The sequence below is a fragment of the Limulus polyphemus genome, unplaced genomic scaffold (assembly GCF_000517525.1).
Source record: "Limulus polyphemus unplaced genomic scaffold, Limulus_polyphemus-2.1.2 Scaffold86, whole genome shotgun sequence".
Taxonomy (NCBI): domain Eukaryota; kingdom Metazoa; phylum Arthropoda; class Merostomata; order Xiphosura; family Limulidae; genus Limulus; species Limulus polyphemus.
The window spans coordinates 1,048,282-1,054,487 of NW_013665696.1; positions in this window are offsets into that span (position 1 = coordinate 1,048,282).

A 6,206-nucleotide genomic window follows, 5' to 3' on the forward strand; every position below is an offset into this window, starting at 1 on the left:
GTTCTTTTAAAAAGTCGACGTATGTAGAAGTTTTCGTGCGAAAAAAGAGGATTGGTGTGAGTGAAGGAATGGATTTTTCTGGAACTCTAAAACACGAATGATTAGAATTTACAAGTAAATAAAAATGTAAGAAAAAAAAACATGCAGAGAAATGTGTCTTGAGCTTTGCAAACATAATAATCAATCATTTTAATCATTTATAGTAATTATAAAAAGTCAACATAAACTGTTGAGCGAAGGTGGCGATAGGTCTGATCAGTAGGGCTAGACTAAAGATTTGAGGGTGCCGATAGGTCTGATCAATAGGGCTGGACTAATGACTTGAGGGTGGCGATAGTTCTGATCAGTAGGGCTGAACTAATGACTTGAGGGTGCCAATAGGTCTGATCAGTAAGGCTAGACTAAAGATTTGAGGGTGCCGATAGGTCTGATCAATAGGGCTGGACTAATGACTTGGGGGTGCCGATAGATCTGATCAATAGGGCAGGACTAATGACTTGAGGGTGCTGAGAAAAATTTTTGTAGAGGGGGCGTCAGACCTGAAATTAATAAATAAGTCAAATATATTTCAGTACTATTCATTAACTATAGTTTGAACAATACGCAAACACAAGCGAAGGGTAGATAATGTATGTTTTTGAATTTCGCGCAAAGCTACACGAGGGCTATCTGCGTTAGCTGTCCCTAATTTAGCAGTGTAAGACTAGAGTGAAGGCAGCTAGTCATCACCACTCACTGCCAACTCTTGGGCTACTCTTCTACCAACGAATAGTGGGATTGACCGTCACATTATAACGCCCCACGGCTGAAAGGGCAAGCATGTTTGGTGGGACGGGGATTCGAACCCGCGACCCTCAGATTGCGAGTCGAGCGCCCTAACCACCTGGCCATGCAGGGTAGATAATAGAGCTACAAAATGGGATATCTGTCCTGTGTCCACTACAGATATCGAAGTCTGATTTTTCACATTATAAGCCTTCAGACTTACCGTTGAGCCACTCGTGGCTATTTAAAATACTAACTCTAATATCTATAATATACATAAATTAATGAGAACGAATGTTTACTATAAATACAAAATAATGCCGGCGAATGTTTTGTTAAACGGCCGAGCAAGTAATGAGAAATTATAAATTAATGGGCATATATGAACTGACTAAAATCAATGTTAACATAGGGACGCAGTTGTAAATATATGTTTTTCAACGAGACATCCAGTTTTCGATAATTTTTTTTATATTTTTTTCTTTGATCCGGGAGCCCAGGGCAATTGGACCCATTTGCTTCCCCCACCTTAATTCGGCCCTGCTGATTAGGGAACATATTTTCTGAAAATACGGTAATCTAATAGATTGTTTGTTTGTAGTTAAGCACAAAGCTGCACAATGGGCTATCTATGCTGTGCCAACTACGGGTATCGAAACCCGCTTTCCAGCATTGTAAGTCCGCAGACATGATTCTAATAGATAATTAATTAAGGTAATTAAAGATATGAATTATTTCACTAATGGAATTTTCGTTCGTTTTTTAAAATTTTAATCTTTTAAATAGCAGTATCTTATTAATGTTTATTGAAATAGTTACACTAAAATATTATATAAAAATGAGTTATCAGAATTTATTTTATGCAAACGTGAACATGAATTTAACCTCAAATTCCTTATTTCTGATTTTTGTTAATTGAAACAAAAAAAAAAGTAATCTTAGATAATGATTAGGATTTTCCTAAAACTTCTACTTATACTGAATGAGATTGTTTGTTTGTGTTCTTGTAAAACACAAAGCTTCACAATCTGTGCTCTGCTCATCGCGGGTATCTAAACCTGCTTTTCAGTGTTATAAACCCACTGACTTCCCGATGAGCCACTAGAGGCTCCTGAATGAGACCAGATGGTTTGAGTAATCCATTGGTCTTATTTGATAAAATATCTTATCTTCTGGTGAATGTTATTATTTTATTAATTAATAAAAACGATATTATTATAGTTTTTACCTATGCACTATAAAGTTTTAGTAATAGGGTTGATAAAATAGGTTTATTATTTACTAACTGTTTTGAATATTTAATTAAATTTTAAGGACTTTATTAGAGTATTTTTCATAAAACTGCTTTTAATATGATGACATTATTTGGTTCAACAAAGTGCATTTTTACAGAGAATTTTAATTTAGCTTAATTTTACAATATGGCCACCTTAGGAAATCCGTGAGAGAATTAAGATATAATCCTTGTGTACAAAAAACAAATTATAAGAAACTTATAATCATCCAAAGTAATTCGTCTTAAATAACTCCCCGTAAGTATAAGAATAAGCTGAATAGAAAATATTTAATGGCAAACGATGAGGAATAGGTTTATTCAGATTTTTTGTGTGTTTACGTTGACTTGTGAATGTTAATATTAAACATTTAAATGTCTGAAAATTCAAAATATGGCATACAACCATCTAAATAAAGGCTGTAGCGAGAAAGCGAACATCGCACACTTCAAAATAATTGACTCTGCGATAGATGAATGGACATTGAGGAAAAAGGAAGACTTCTTAATTCGAAACTTCAAACTAAAGCTGAACGACCAAACTAACACCACCACTGCATCTCAAACTATGATAAACTTATCAGGCCTGAGATGGGCAAAGAGTGAAAATGTTGAAAACTCGTCAAAAAATCAGATTATAATTAACAACAAAGTGGACCCACTCTCTAACAAATTGGAGCCCGAAGGCAAAAATACTAAACCGCCGCCTAAAGGAGTGATCTTCCAAAACATCTGAAAAGATCATTTTTACCCCTAATGCAGTAAAATTGTGTCACTATGTTTATTTAACAGTCATTTTAACTCATACTTCCTTGCATTGGCCTGCTTGGCAGATTTTTGGTATATAATTCTGTTATAAATATTAACTGTTTTTCCTATTTTCGTAACACGTTGCTCAACAGTACTTATTAAGTATGTTTATAGTCACGTTTGATCTTTTCTATCAAAATAACCTATACAACTTTCTGTTCAGAATATTTAAAAAACACTCTGTATTGTCAGCGCGAAAAAAAGCAAATCTGCCAAACCTTCTTTATGCAATAAAATACTTAAGAGAAGACGAACGACAAACAGGAAATACTTCCGAACTTCGTCTTGTTCGAACAGTTAACATGATAATTTAAGTATTTATATTATACATTCTAAAAGTTGAACCGCAACGTAATCACAATGAACAGACTACCACATGAACATAGCATTTGTTGGACTTACGTTGTAGTCTTACGTAAAAACGGGTGCGCTTCTTATCTATTGGAATTACGTTATGATTTCACATGAAAACGTTTCATATAGGCTTTTTTAACCAAACAGACACTGTGCCTTTCTGCTTTCACTAACTCAAGCCAAATTTATTAAACAAGCAAAATTGTTCAAGTAAAACTGAAAAAACAAGGCGACCATTTGAATGAAGAATTATGTACTTTTTTACTGGCTGTTTCGCTTGTCAAAAGTTCAATTAATTTTTTAGATATACATAACATGAGGATACTTATTTCATTCTCTTATTTCCTTTTATTATTTACTTTGTCTTTTAGTCATTCTGACATTTTCACTCGGGCGTTATGACAACTTCTATAAACTGGCAGTGGAGATAATGGCAGTGTTCTTTTAAAGATTCAGAATGAGTACGTCACGCCTCAAAGAACACTGTACAGTGATGTCAAGTATGCCTTATTGTATTATGTAATGTTTCAGAACTTTTCTATTTATCGAACAAAGCAAAATGTACAGGTTGTATTTTCCTTACATGCACCTAAATCATTTAATCTCATGACGCAATTTTGAAAGAAATAAAACATTCAACTGAATAAAGCTACGTAGTATATGTAGGCGCTACAAGTTGCAAAACGTTATCTTACAACATTTGGAAAAATAAATTATTCTAGTCAACATACTAGTTGTCCAATTGAGAGATCATGGAGCTACTTCCCAAGATTATTTCAGTTAGTGTGCTTATATTAAAATACATTTGCAAACATCACCAACATCATTCTTGTTTTCCCGCTAAATAACCCAGAAACATATACATATATTAATGTTGCTTGAGTAGCTAATGACACAGCTAAATATTTTTCTAACCCCCGCTGAAAATGCCTCTCTCTCCTCAAGCAAATGTGTTGTTTTCAGTGTGTTATTAAAATGTCGGTCGTCATTTGACCTCTACCAAGTAACCTGTTATCAGGATATTAACACATGATGTTTTATTTGTAGCTTCGATTTTTCGGTGTCACAAAAAAAAACGTTTTTCAAAATGTTGCTGTTGTTGTGTTGCTTTAAAAAAAACTACACAATGGGTTGGTTGTCTGCCTCTATTCACAGCGGGAAATCAAACCCTGGATTTTAAAGTTGTAAGTCCATAAATTTACGACTGGACCACCAGAAGACCGTTTTATAGATAAATGAAACAACAGAAGAGACCATAGAAATAACACGTGATGTTTCATAGATCTTCAAACTGGTATACCAATAAAGTATGACTTGGTTATGGAAACAGAATAATACCACACCATCTTTTTATGCCTTTCAAAGTTTCTTAAGCATGGGAAGGAAGGAAATTTCTTCATATAAATAACGTATTTCTACTCAGAGATTTGTTTTTCAAAAAAATATTTGAAGGAGGAGTGCCAATAAAAACTTGTTTATTTCAGAATTTTGATACGAAGCTACACAGGGACCACCTATGCGTGGCCATCCCTAATTTCAAATTGGTAGACAACAGGGAAGGTACCCAGTCAACAGTACCCATAGCCAACTCTTGAGCTACTCTTGTCGAACGGTGGGATTTGACCAACACCCTTTTAGGGCACCCATGGTCCCAATGTGCGGAAGGCTTTTTTTGCGGCAATAGGCTTGCTAATCGTTAGGCTACATGTTTGAGCTCAAAACCTTACTTCAAAATAAAAACTTAAGAACTTACAATTTATTTGTATTTAGTAAATGGTTGGTTGGTTGTTTTTGAATTTCGCGCAAAGCTGCACGAGGGCTATCTGCGTTAGCCGTCCCTAATTTAGCAGTTTCGTCAATGGATAATAAAAATATGAATTTAACGCTGCTGAATTGCAGTTTTTACTGGATTTCGTTTATTTTTACCGATTGTACACCTTTTCTTTGTTCTGAGCATTTTAGCAAGATATAACGTTGAAGATCAAACAAATTACATCAGCACGATCAGAATCTGGTCTTAGGACTGTCTCCCGTGGTCTACTAGATTCTTTTAACTAATCTGTCTTCCCTTTGATCTATCAATTCAAAACTAGGGACGGCTATGCGCACGTAGCTCTTGTGTAGCTTGGTGCAACTTCTCCCCCCCCCCCAAAAAAAAACATCCTCTTTTTTCTCGTTTATAGTTCATATAGAGTTAATCTCATGACTGTAAAAAAACGCAGATGTGTAGAGTCCTTTACAAATTATAAAGTTTTTTGTATAATACTGTCACTGAACTTCCCTTATTTTTCAATTTCCATCACGTATTTTATATATTTTTTAACTATAGGGTTTACATTTAACTACACTATTTCCTGGATAAAGTAACATTATTTACCGATCAATTAAGCCAACAGAATTGTTTAATTTTCCTATCTCAATTACTATATGAGGTGATCCCTGATTTAATGTCAATCATTAAGTATTTTTATACATGCTGTTATTATTAAGAAAACCTAATTTAACAAACTCAACTTTTCTTTTACACCACTACTTCGAAAACTGTTGACATTACTGAGTTTATGCACGTTGAGGATAACGCAATTTTTCCGTGCCAATGACTTCAACGTACAGGTGTTACACACAAACGAATAAAAACTTTCCCCGTGAATTGTATGAGTTTCAATTCTAAGAACAGCAAAAAAGTTGTTTTTTTTATGTCTCCGCAGAAAGACATACTGTTTTTATATTGTTTCTTCTTCTTCCAAACAATTTTCAATCGACTGCCATTCCTTCATCTATCGGCGGATTGACTTGAAACTTAGTAGGGTTAAACCTTGCTCTAATACACCTAGACATCTTCTTTTCTTTTTTCTGTCTTTTTTTTTTTTTGCTCAGGCCTTTTAAGGATTTTATGGCATTAAGTGCAGTAAAGTTTAGTCCTAACTAAACTAAAGTAAAAAAAAAAAAACGTAACACAGGTTACAGTGTTAAATTATCTCTTTATCGAAGTTAAGCCTAACAT